The 13,529-nt window shown below is 43.2% G+C and overlaps 1 protein-coding gene across 3 annotated transcripts in view; it reads left to right on the top strand.

Annotated features, from left to right (window-relative positions):
• The window catches only part of TSPAN18 (tetraspanin 18), a 121,152-nt gene that overhangs the window by 50,207 nt on the left and 57,416 nt on the right, over positions 1 to 13,529 (top strand). For all 3 annotated transcript variants that reach the window (XM_041459768.1, XM_041459767.1, XM_041459769.1), the window contains exon 2: positions 11,982 to 12,107. The gene's annotated coding sequence lies outside the window, so the exon portion shown is untranslated. The remainder of the gene's footprint in view (positions 1 to 11,981; positions 12,108 to 13,529) is intronic.

The raw sequence follows: 13,529 nt of genomic DNA, 5'->3' as shown, positions 1-13,529 counted from the left end.
GGGGGTCAGGAGGGTGTTTATTACAAATGAATGTTTAATGTCTGCCTTGGAAAGCTTCTTGTCTGGCTTGGAATTTCTGGTTGCAGTGGAGAAGGGCCCTTTGGAGTATTATCTGGGCCCTGAGAGTAGTTCCTGCATCTTGTGATTGCTTTTAGTGAGGGCTTCCTTGTCTTACTGCTTGTCAGCTCATTTGGCAGAGCTGACACCAATTATTTTGTTTGACCTTCTTTGTTTCCGGTTAACCCCTGGTACAGGAGTCCACTGCATTGAGAGTGAGCTGTGGAGACAGGACAGTCAAAGGAGATCCCTGACTCAGCCGGCCCTGGGTTCCAGCAGGACACTGTGGCAGCTGTTCAGAGAAGACACTGAGAAAGCAAAGCCCAAAGTGATGGAAATGTTTTCTCCACCTGTCTTGCTCCTGACAGGCGAGGCCCAAGAGGGAAAGAAGCCTTTAGCTGTAGACACTTGTGCCGTAGCACTGCTCTGACTGCTTTTGCCTGGGATGGCAGCTGGTGCCTGAACCTTAGCTTTCCTTCCCACCTGCCTTTAAGTGCAGCTGGTTTCTGCTGTAGCTAGGAGGTGGAGTGTTCTGACTGCTTTAGCAGCATGTAAAATCTCTGGCAAGCTCACTCTGAGGTGTACTCAGGTGAGGGATATGCACGCTACACCTCTCCTTGCTGTCTTGAGACTGACATGCTTGTGCCTTGGAGGAGTTGTCTGGTAATTTGCCCGGATGGGCTAGAGAAGTGTTGAGAAAGATTTCAAAGGCTGTAAATCTTGATTGCACCATCCATGGGTATGAAAGAGCAAGGTTTCACAGCCTCCTAAGGCTTTGTCCTTTCTCCCAATTGCTGTGCTCGCTTTCCATGTGCCAAAAAGCATTTCTCTGATAGAAAGCTCCTCCATGATCCTAGTTGGAGCTCTGTGCAGACTGCTGTATCTTGCCAGCTGGTAGCCAGACATTAGAGCTGACTTAAGTAATCATCAATTATAAGCAGCAGCTTTCCCCTGGTGAGACAAAGGGAACAAAATTTTCCCCTTGCAGGAGCTCTCTTTGGCATCTTGCAGCTAAGAGCTGCTTTCTGAGGGCCTTTAAACACCTAACTCCACCCAAAATGAAATACAGCTGTCTGTCCGGAGCAGCTGTCTTAGGAGCTATGCCACAGCTCATCTGGAAGCCTTCTGTGCTTGTGTGGCCAAGACAAGTAATACAGGGGAGAGTTTTTGTGCAGTTGTTTCCTTGTTATGTTTTCCTGATGCCTACCTAATTAGTTGGGATGTTGCCTCCTCCAGATTCTTGTGGAGTGCTGCAGTTAAAAGCTAAGTACTAGTAAAAGCTCTTGTTGCCAATTGTAAGGCCAATAGGCTTATATTAGTTCACACTGTCTTTGCCAAACTGTTTTACAAGTTGTGTTGGTCTTTTTCCCTGCCTCTCAGTTTCACTGTTTCTAGGCTGGTGCAAAATGCTGAATTGCAGATGTGCCCTTTATTGAAATGCTGAAAAAAAAATTGAAGCTGAAATTATAGAAAAAAGCACAGGGGAAGGTCAGGCAAAAGATAAGGCCATGGTTATTTTCAATACATACCTTTGCAGCCAGCTCTGTAATAGAAAAACAGAATGCAGAGTCTTGGTTGGAAGGAATAGCCTTGGGTCCCACTTGTCTGGAGGAAACCTGAGAGTCAGAACCCCTCTTTACTGTTTAGGCTGGTAAAAAGTTGCATTTGGGCTTCTACAGGCTGTTACATGACCAGGCTTGGAAAGACAGGCATATCAGCATGTGCAGCATTTTGGGAATACTTCTAAAATTGTGGGCTGATGAGCAAGGCAGAAGTTCCACCATTTATGTCAGTGACATGCAAAATTTTGAGAGTGGGACAGATTATTTTGGTTTAATTTGAAACACTTCTAGAAAAGGCCAGGCTTTTCAGAAACAGCTGAGTATTTCTTGCCTCAGGAGGCTTGAACACCCAGACTGAGACATTTGTACTGATGCATCCCCAAACCGCTGACTACTTCTAAAACTTTGTAAAGCTAGCCTCTATACATCTGTTTGGGATATGTTTATGGTCCTATTGCAGACAGAGTTTTGCCCTCAATTTCAATGGAATTGTAGGTTCCCTTGGCATCCCTCCCTCACTTGTATTCAAGGCTCAGAATTGCTCCTTCTCTAATTGCCTGAGTCCTCCAAAAGGGTATTCACTGACAATACAGTGTTTTTACAACAGAAAACATTGTCTCACATTTTAATAAGTGTATTAATAACTGGGAAAGCTAGGGAGAGATGTTTCTTTGCTGACACACTGTGACAGTGAGCCAAAGAGCTTGATTTCTGCAGCTTTCAGAGGGGTGGCATCCCATTTCTCCAGTTCTGGGAGATCCTTTGGGATTCATCCAGCGTTGTTGCAGAATCTCCAGAGTATTGTGCCATATAATAACAACAATTGTCCTTGATCTAAACTGCATGAGCAGCTCCACACTTGCAACTTCCATTATGCTTCACTGGTTTTGATTACTAGCCCTTTAAACAGCTGAATGGGAGGACAGAAGAGAAAAACAGTGGGATGGATTGGGGGGAAAGATGCTGATGAAAAACATTTGCAAATAAGGAAGATGTCCTTGTAATGAAAGCTGGTATTAGTCCTTAAAAGCACCATCACATGAAAATACCAGCAAGAAATTAATATCTGCCTTCTCCCTAGGCAGTCCATTCTGATGTGCTGTAATCCTACTGAATGCCACACAACACAAAATGGCTGTAAGGTGCTCAAACAATTGAGCCTTGGCTAAAGAAACAATTACCTCATGCCTATGTTTCTAACATGTGCTGGAGTTGCTAATACATTTACTGATAGTCATGTTTCTTTTGAACCATTGAAAAGTTTTGAAGTTTTGACCACTTTTAACACCGAATTCCAGGAAAAAAATGTGTCAGATTTGTCCTTTCCTGAAAGATTGGTGGTCAGAAAGTTTACTGTATTTGTTTTGGGGTGAGTTGTTTTTGTTTTTGTTGTGGGTGGTTTGTTTGTTTGTTTTTTTTTGTTTTTTTTTTTTTTTTCCCCTAAACATACAGAGAGTAGAAGGGGAAAAGATTGGTTTTTTGGGGGGTTTTTTTTTTTTTTTTTTTTTTTTTTTTCCCTAAACATACAGAGAGTAGAAGGGAAAAAGAAAAACACAGCTCTTATGACAACTTATTATTTTTGTTTTCCAGGAGAAGAATAGAATGGATGTATGTCTTTGCCTGGTGTTAACTTAGAGTTCTTCTTTATCTTTATACAACTCTTTGTTTGGCTGATTCTGTATGTTCTTAATTCCTTCCAGTTACAGGAAGGAATTTCTGTCATTAATAGGTGCCTTTCTGTTGTGCAGACCGAGCAAACCTTTTTGAGGTCTTTAAGTTGTTAATAGTATTTACATTTTGGCATCTGATTCTTTATGGTACTTGAAAATCTAGTAGCTATTTCTGTAGGGCTCAGCTCTGCCTTCTCTCAGTTTTCTGCCATGGACAGCCCTAGTGCTCAGTGACAGTGATTTCCATCTAAGCCACTTAAAGTGTACTTTCATGTGCGGTGTGTGACTTTGCTGGCTTGCATGTTCCAAGGAAATTTACCCACTGTTAATTTTTAAAGTTGCTCTAATTTGACTTAGACTGTATTTGCAGTGCGCTCTTCTTTATTCAGAAGTCAAGTTCAGAAATTTGCTCAAAGCTTTATTGTGGCTTGCTTGTACCTGTGCACAGCCAAAGCTACCCCAGACTCTAGGAAGAAGCAGTTAAGAACAGCATAAGTTTGTACACTGAGGTGATGCAGAAATGATGTAACATGTGGGCAAGGAGACCTGACCTGCTCAGTGGGGAATATAGAGAAGGATTTCAGGGGAGAGGGTGGTTTCCTTCATGTCGTGGAAAAGGAACTTTCTTTTCTCTTCGCACTTGGCAGTTTGATTTCATGTGCTCATCACCAGTTTCATTACTTTGAAGGACCAAAACCTTTGAAGCATGAGCTAGATGTTGGGAGCATGATGAAAATGCCAAGAGGTGTGCTATAGAATGGCTTTGTTGCTGTGGTTAGGAGGATTTAAGTGGAGTAGCAGGCACTGGAATGGAATTTTGCAGATTTAACTCTTCATTTCAAGAGGATAATGGAACAACATTGCATGTCCTTTTCCATAACTGACTGTGGCTTTCTCTTTGGCCTTTATCACTTGATTATTTAGTTTTGTGTACTTTTTCCTCTTGAAATACTCCTGCTAAGCCCTTTAAAATTATTGTGTGTTTCAAGAAAAACAATCGGGACTTAAGAGACATTTTTTTGGGAGTGGGGGAATCTGGAGTTTGTTTAAAGAAGGGGATCTGAAGAAGATAAAACAGAGATATCAGTTATGCAGAACTAATGACGCATTCCAAAGGAGAGTTGAAGAGCTATACAACTCCATGAAGTGCTCCATTCTGTATTAGCTTTTTCACTGGGAAATCTTTTGAAGGACCAGAATCACATACACATGTATTATACATAAAACTCTGTAATACATGAAAGTATATTTGAATCTAACACTGCATGAGGAAGCCCATGGCATTCTCATGGAGCAAGCAAACTACACTAAATTCCCTAGGCAGGAATCAAAGCCTTTCCAAACTAACCTCATTACCAGCAGATGTTTGAATTGCTATAATAGACATACACCCTTACTGCGCATACAGTGTGTGCTGCCTTGAATGTCTTTTTCTCTCCCCTTAGATGCTCCAGATGCTTAGATGCTGGGAACATCCTGCTCAAAATTTTCAACATTCTTTCTCAGGTGAATCTGAGGAAAAAGCTACAAGAGATAGATGAGAGCCTTTAAAAAGTAGGATAAAAACCTGCCAGATTGTAGAGCTAATAGAGTGACAGCTTGAGTGTGAAAACCCAAGTGCTGTGCTGCAGTATCCCAGGGATCAGCCAGCCCTTTATTCAAGGAAAGAGGAGAGAGCAGCAATGGCAAACCTAAATTAAAATTCAGGCTGACAGAAAGCATCATTTCTGAGTCAAACAAGAAAAAATAACTTGAAAAACAGTTAGATTGACTGTTGTTTATGCACTACAGATTTTTCAAACAAGAAAAACTGAGGAAGTACTGATAGTTGTTAGATGATGATTTAAAATTATTTGAAGTAGCTATTAATATTGCAAATGCTTCTGTTAGGCTACCTGCTTCCTTGGGGCAGGTAATTTAATCCTCTTGCTCATAAGTGCAGTTGGTTTCTTCTTCCAATAGGTTTAGGGCACAGAGGGCATTTGAATTAATGAGAGGCAGACATAGTGGGGAAATACTCCATTATCCTTAGCTTTTGGTAAGCCTGGCTAATTAGTGAAACACTTGAAAGAGATATCTTTAATTTCCATGCAATTTCAAAATATTTTTTTAATCTGGTAGGGTTGTCATGTGTATTGACTGATAACACATGGGTAATATATAAAACATCTACCTTGGAAGTACCTGCACTAGAGTGGTGAGTTGAAGGCCCCATGATTAGGTACATTAAAAAAAACTTCACAAAACTGCACCTGCCAGCACTGTTCACTGTTCATTTAAGGGGTTGGGGACGGTGGGGGGGAGAATTTGGCCTCTTTGGGGCAATATTTGGGTGCCAGCTAAGAATTCCTTGTGCTTATTTACATCAGAATCCCTAAATCTCTTCCCCATGAAAATGAGAAGCATCAATAGCCTATCAACTTTGTTTTTAAGGATGAACTTTACAAGCTGTAAAAGGAACAAATTTGAGGGAAAAACAGGAGAACAAGAAAGGAAGAAACAGTGATTTCCACACTAAAGCAATAAGCTTCAAGACTGAAGATGTTTTCTTCCCAGTTCATTCACTGGCTTTTTGCCGGATCTTTACTGCCAATGTCTCTCTGGATTTCTGCTTCCCATCTGTAACAAGGGAAATGCTATTTTTTCCCCCTGCTTTTTATTTGTTTAGTCAGCTAGCTTTTTGGGCAGGGAACTCTTTTATGCTACACAGTAAGAAGCTTGCTTCTGTGGGACCTCAAGGGACTCTTGTGATAAGAACAGTAACAAAGGGGTAGGAAGATGTGCAAAGGCATGTTTGGAAAAGATGGACAGTAGTTCACTTTTTTTTTTTCCCTTTCTCTTTTGAGGGGAGGGGACAAATTCCTTCACCTTAGTTGCCGGGGAAGTTAAAGTAGTTCTGAAATTTAGCTTTGAACAGTTTGTCATGGTGCTCAGTAGGCCACGTGGCTTCTTTGTGGTAGGATCCCCTATTGCAGTGGTTGCCATGAATATGATTGCCATTCTTGTCACTGGTCACGGATCAGGTGGTTTTTCCATTTCAGGGTATGGGAAAAAAAAAATCTGTATTATTTTGTTAGTATTAAATAGTAATTGTGAGTGCTAACAGTTGAGCAGCCAGCAGAGTTGGTGGGGAAACTCCTGGAGGACAACACAATGGCTGGTCACAGCCAGCACGGCTTCATGAGGGGAAAGTGGTGTTTGTCAAACCTCATTTCCTTTTACAGTATGGTAACCAACCCAGCTGATCTAGGAAAGCCAGTGAATGCAATCTTTTTGGACTTCAGCAATGCTTTTGGTGCTCACATTATCCTTCTGGACAAAACACCCAGCACACAACTGGATAAACACGTCATGTGGTGGGTGAGCTACTGGCTCTCACAGGTTGGGCACAAAGACTTACAAGGAACAGGGTGACATCAGCCTGGCATTTGGTCACTGGTGGGGTTCCACAGGGCTCCATCCCTGGCCCAGCTCTCCTCAACATCTTCATTAACAACTTGAATGCAGAACTTGAAGGAATACTAAGTAATTCTACCGACACCATTAAATTGGGAGGAGCTGACGACTCCCTCGGACAGAGAGGCCCTGCAGAGAGACCCGAGAGATTAGAGAGATGGGCATTCTCCAACCATTTGAAGTTTAACAAGGGCAAGTGCCAGATTCTTCACCTGGGACAGGGCAACCCTGATTGTGGGTATTGATAAGGAAATGAGAGGCTGGAGGGCAGTGCCACAGGAAAGGGACATGGGAGTCCTGGTTTATGAGTCCAGCGGATTATGAGTCAGCAGTGCCCTGGCAGCCAGGAAGGCCAAGCGTGTCCTGGGGTGCATCAGCAGCACCAGCTGGGCAAGGAAAGGGATTGTCCCGCTCTGCCCGAGAGATTAGAGAGATGGGCATTCTCCAACCATATGAAGTTTAACAAGGGCAAGTGCCAGATTCTTCACCTGGGACAGGGCAACCCTGATTGTGGGTATTGATAAGGAAATGAGAGGCTGGAGGGCAGTGCCACAGGAAAGGGACATGGGAGTCCTGGTTTATGAGTCCAGCGGATTATGAGTCAGCAGTGCCCTGGCAGCCAGGAAGGCCAAGCGTGTCCTGGGGTGCATCAGCAGCACCAGCTGGGCAAGGAAAGGGATTGTCCCGCTCTGCTCTGCACTGGGGCAGCCTCAGCTCGACTGCTGGGGACAGTTTTGGGTGCCACAATGTATGAAAGATATTATTAGAGAGTGTCCAAAGCTATGAGGGTGGTGAAGGGTCTGGAGGGGAAGCTGTGTGAGGAGCAGCTGAGGTCACTTGGTCTGTTCAGCCTGGAGAAGAGACTGAGGGGAAACCTCATTCCTCACAAGGGGAAGTGGAAGAGCAGGCACTGTTCTCTTTTCTCTTGTGGCCAGGGGCATGACCCAAGGACACAGCATGAAGCTGAGTCAGGGGAGGTTTAGGTTGGATATTAGGAAAGGTTTCTTCACCCAGAGGGTGTTTGGGCACTAGTACAGGCTCCTCAGGGAAGTGGTCACAGCACAAACCTGACAGAGTTTGAGGATTGTGGATTTGGCCAGTGTTTGAGCATGTGATTTGATGTGCACCCAGATGGGTGCTGGCTGTTCCTCACAGCATGTTGAAGAACTCTCACACACGCTTGAGGTATCTAAACTCAGGTTTCAGAGGTGAGTCAGATTAACCTGAGGCATTGGATGTTGTGACCTACATTCTCCCTGGGTGCAATTTCTGTGGGAAAAAAATTATTGTGTAGATAGATATGTACCTTTAATTTTCAGACATTGTGACAAGACTGTTTTCAGCAGGGCAAAATGCATTTTGCCCATAGTCTGGTCTGTAACTGGAGTTGCATCTGGTGCTCCTGGGAATGCCAAAGCTCACATCTGATCTGAAATGCCAATGAGCCCATATAAAGCTGTTAATGTTTGTGTGAGGTTTTTTTGTCCTCATTACCAACCTGATAGAAAGATAATTCCTCAGCTGTTGTTCCAACCTGTGGGATTTTATCCACTTAATTAATTTTCTTTCTTGTTAAAAAAGGTCTCCTTTTATGCAACAAGGAGCTGCACTTGACTTGCTTTACAGAGACCCTTCTCATGTCTGTGTCAAAGGCACAGAGGCCCCAGAAATTGGAGGGTGAACCCTAGGGGCAACATGCTTATGGAGGGTGAGCTTGGAAATGCTGCCTTGTGTGTTAGGGGCAAGCTGCTGGAGGGGAGTTAAGCTGCTGGAGGGGATCCTGGTTCCTTCCCTACTTCCCTCTTTTGCTACCACTCAGCAATAAGATGGAAGCTGGTGACATGACCAAAGGATAACAGACCACTTGCTGAATGCCTGCTGAGAGTTTAGAATGCCAGCCTACACCACCCTCCCCAACCTTTCAGCATGTCAGCAAGCTGTCTATGTAAATAAATACACATATCAAACAATAAGCAGACGCCTTTTTAACATGCACTGTTTCAGGCTGAGATACTCAGTTCTGGTGCAGCTCATCTCAACATCTGTCAAGATAATGCCAACTCCACAGCTCCCTTTCACTTGTATTTAATGCACAAAGATTTGTGTTGTGTTAAGTAATGAGGAATTGGCTTGCTTTACATCTGTTTTGGTGTTATTTCTGATGCATAAAATGTTAAACGGGAATGCTTTGTGTTCCTCCTGATGTCTGTGTCAATATGTAGTGCAAACTCTCGTTGTTTATGCTTGATTAAGTGGCTTTATACAACCATATGTGTGGTTGTATAAAGCCACAAGCATACAAGGAAGAAAAAAATGTCATTTGCAAAATATACCACCACTGGGGCCCAAAAGTATAGAGACATTGAGGTGGGGAGAAAGCTGTGACGAGGGTTGGATTTAAAAGAAAATGATTTTTTTAGAAACTAAATTCCAGTAGAGTCAGTTGTGTCCCTTTAATCAAACTCAGAAACCACAGAGTCTAAAGCCTCAAGGGTGTGGGGCTCAGTGCAGTGCTGTGGGAGCAGCACCCGTGAGCTGCTAGTCCAGGTCAGGTCATGGCTAATCCAGGGTCTTGTCTCTGATAGCAGCCAGCGCTGATTAGAGAGAATGTGAGACTGGGGCAACAACCGGGAGAAATTCCACGTAAAGCTTTTGTTTATTTTTGTTTTCATATTAAAAATGTATTGAGCCCAGATGATCCATAGACCACTGGGCCCACTCCTCTATTGAAAATTCACCTGCAGGCTAGAGGAGTGTTGGATCCTCTAGTGCTGCTGTCCAGCTCTGTCCCTCTGCACCAACCTTGGAGAAGAAGCCTGCTTTTTATTTCCTTAATTCACATTTCTCACATTCTACTGCTTTTGCTCTGGTGAGATACTAAGGAATCACATTTTTTTAAAAAACAAGCCAGACAGACTCTTTATGCATGCAACAAGTGTTTAAGACAGCTCTCTATCAGACTTTTTTGGAGTCTGCTGAGAGAAAGGAGAATATTCCTGCTGCCCAAGACACTTTCAATTGGATTACATACAAACAAAGCAGAAGGGAGGGGAGAGGCATGATCCTCCACTGGAGAGGAGCATTTATATGACCTGATATATTTTGTTGTTTATGTTCCTTGAATAGAGATTATTGAAATCTCTCATCTGAGCAATCACACACAGAAGACAAAATACATTATTAGTGACCCTAAATATATTAGAGCCCTCTACTTCTGATCACAGTGGTGCATCAGCTGGAATAGTAATTGGGAATGAATGGGGCTTCCCTACATGGACACGACTGTTCTTCCATAATGGAAAGGGAAAATTGCTACTAAAGATGCCATTGAATCAAAATTTTGATGACTCTTGGTATGCCTGCCTGTGCCACTTTCCATGTTGTGGTTTCAGATCACTTTACAAACTTGAATAAACTTTTCCCCTCACTGTCTTCAAAGGCTGGGAATTAATATTCAATACCTTATGTCTGAAAGGACTAGGACTGTGTGCAATAGGATATGTTTTTGTTAGACAGCGGCGCTTTTTCCTGTGTAGAAGTGTATGGATATGCATTTTCTACACACAAGCTCTTGCACCACTCAAATATTTGCCCTTCCCCTTCAAAGAAACCAGGATGTGGCTGGTATGTGTATATTTGAAATGCCAGGTTGTACAGAGCAGAGAAAAGTCTTGTAAACAAACACCCATGGGAGGATGAACCACATCTGAAAGAGTCCACTGGAGACACAGGCATGGAGAACATCTGTACCATTTGGTACAGATGAAACATCCAAGTACCATTTGGTGGGCCCTTGCACTGCTCACTAGACTGTGCTGCTGCTCTACTGCATATAAGATGAATGTCCAGGGTGCAGAGCACTCCTCACCAATGCCCGTGTGTTCCCACTAAAGCCTCTCTCTCATCCTGGGCAAGTGTGAAACAACACCTCTGCGCTGGGAAGCAGGGAGCTGCTGACAGAGGGCTGATACCCTGTGCGTGGGAGGAATTTCCTTTCATGTGGTCTGGTGTGACATTAGCACTTTCCAGCTGGCTTGTAGGTGGCTTTGTAATCCCTGGATTGACAAATGGCAGTTCAGCTCAGTATGGCTGTCATCTTCAGACAGCATGACAGAGACGGGGAGCTTGACATGTCCTGCTGCAGCCCTGTCTCAGTGAGGAGTTGCTGTGACAAGACCCTCTCCCCCAGCTTTTCATCTTGATCCTGAAGGAGGTGCTAAGCACTGTGTGATGTTTCACATGGACAGTTGGTATTAGCTCTAAGATCTGGAGCAGCTGGGCAGGGCAGAGGGTTTGGGCTTCAAAAGAAAGCAAATCAACAAGGTAGACTAGAGAGGAGAGAATTAATATCATGAAATGGATTTACATGGCGCCATCTTCATATCTGAACTGGAGCTGTCAGGGAGAATGAGATCCAGACTCGCTGCTGTTCTCCAGAGAGGAGCTGTTATGGAACGGTTGCTCAGTTAAAGTGATGGCCCCACCTCTGTGCTCTGTGTCTGGCTGATTTCTGCAAGTAGAAAACAGACACAATCTGGCATGATCCCTTCTCCTTCCCCACTGGCCTTTTGTGCCATTCTGCAGGCTCTGATTTACCTTCTTTTGCTTGCCTTGTTGCTTTCACCCCTTGGGCACCTGTTGGTGTCTTCCTCCCACCCTTACCTGCCTCTTAACTCTGTCACCTTCTTTTTGATCCTCAATCATTTCTGGTTTCCTCCATTCAGAATAAGTGGTACTTTAACATCTATCCAGTAGGTGAACAGATGTGTGCATGTTTGTTGCCTACAAAGAGCAAGGGGGTGTGTGTGTTAAACACCTAACTACCTGTGTTTTATCACACACCACTCCATCCTCTGTTCTGGAACTTGCCTTCTGGGGACTCACAGCACCTCTTCCTGGGCATGACTCTCCTCTGCTGTGCAGAGGAGCAAGAGAGAAAGATGCAGAGCAACTGTGTTGCTTCCTCCTTATTCTGCTAGAAATAGTCCTGTCCTCCTATTGCCTTCCAGTCAAAGCCCTTTTCTGGTCATGAACTGGAAAGTAAGGAAGAAGATTTTGCCTTTAGTCCTGACCTTGGCAAGGTCTTCAGGATGGCTGGGAGACGCTTCCCCTCATTTCCTTCAGTTGTACAATAAAAAGTTGGTCTTTACCCAAGCAGGAGGAAATAAAACAAGGTGGCAGTCTTCTCCTCAGGTCCAGTATGTGTCTTATGTATTTTCCTTGCTGTTTCTGACAGGTTGACCAGCCTTGATCACAGTGTTAGAGACCTGAAGCAAAGATCCTGACAGATGCATGTTCAGTACAGCCTGACTTCTTGAGGAGAACAAGTATTTCCCTGAAAGTCTGTCAAAGCAGCACACAGGTAAGGCAGACAGTGCTTCTGATGCTCAGGCTCACTTGCACTGGATTGAGCAAATTACTTTTTCCATTCATTTGGCTCAAGAAGGGCTTTGTCACCACTGCCTGTTATGTCTGCAGGGATGGAACCTTACAGTGTATTTACAGCATGGGGAATGTTTCTCAGCAAAAATGTACTTTCAGAGGATCAAGACTGCCCATATGGTTGAGATAAATATAGGTTAAAAGTGTGGGAGGAATATGCTGAAAAAAGAAAAATGTTACATATGAGGTATTAATAAAGTAATATTTAGATTCTTGTGTTCTAAAATAACTTTGTATTGAAAATACCTAAATTTAAGCAGAAAACTTTTAAAGAAAAATGAATAAAGGAATGTATGTTGTGGAGAAAGGGTTTAGTAAGAAATTAATTTAATAATGTTGTTTTCAACTCGGAAAGATGTATCAGGTCATCCGTAAGGGGGGAAAAAACAAACACAAAGCCTTGCAGTTCTAATTGCTATGACTCATGGAAACCAGATCTAGAAAAAATGAGGCCCTTTTGTCCAAACTCTTAATCCCCTACTAGTATGTAACATCGTTCCCAGCAGCGTCTACCAGCCCTGATTTAAATGATGGGATTTTCCCTTTTCCCCTTGGGATACTATTGCACAGACTAATAGAATTAATCTGCTTACTTCTCTTTCAACCCCTGACCGCTGCAGATGCAATTAGTAGTAGGTGATGGGAGGATTCTGTTTCCTAGGCTGTATTATGAAGGCTTAGGGCTGTATTGTGTTAAACCAGACATCAGTTGCAAGTGTGTTTGCATGAGTGTGGCTTATCTGTCAGTACTCATTACAGCCCCATAAACGTCTCTGAACTACATTTCTCAGACTTAGGAGCTTTTCTACAGTCGTAATTCAGGATCTGATAAGGTACAGACTAATGTATTTGAATGCCTGTGAGAAATACAGTATGACTGGGAGCTAAAGTGAAATGCAAAGTCATATGCTGCCAGTGCTAGAGACTCGCAGAGGCAATTTACTTCTGTGCTTCTGGAGCATTCTCTGGTCTCTCTGGCTTTTGTCCCAGACAATTTGGTAGGATGAAATACCTTTTTGCTGTGTGTGGTGCTGCTGGAGGTACCACTGCGCCTTTCCATCTGTGAATTTCAGCTTGTCTTAGATGAATGCTGTGGGCTTCTTCTAATGTTTACTGAAAGCCTGCAGTTAAATAATCAGATAAAGTGAAATAAATTTGAGCTGGAAAGCCATAGCTGGATGTATTTAGTTAATACAAAGTAGAGCATCTTGTTGAGGCATTTCACCTGTGGTTTTTTTCCTCAAATTTGGAAAAGTTTTATTAGGGAGAACAGTTAGTTTCTAAAGCAGATGAATGCCAGAATGCAGATGACAGGGTACAGCAACAGCTGAGCTGTACAAAT

Source organism: Pyrgilauda ruficollis, unplaced genomic scaffold (assembly GCF_017590135.1).
Source record: "Pyrgilauda ruficollis isolate IOZ18807 unplaced genomic scaffold, ASM1759013v1 scaffold14, whole genome shotgun sequence".
In the NCBI taxonomy this organism is placed as follows: Eukaryota; Metazoa; Chordata; class Aves; order Passeriformes; family Passeridae; genus Pyrgilauda; species Pyrgilauda ruficollis.
The sequence above is the reverse complement of the archived record's forward strand: the minus strand, read 5'-3'. Positions and strand labels throughout refer to the sequence as shown.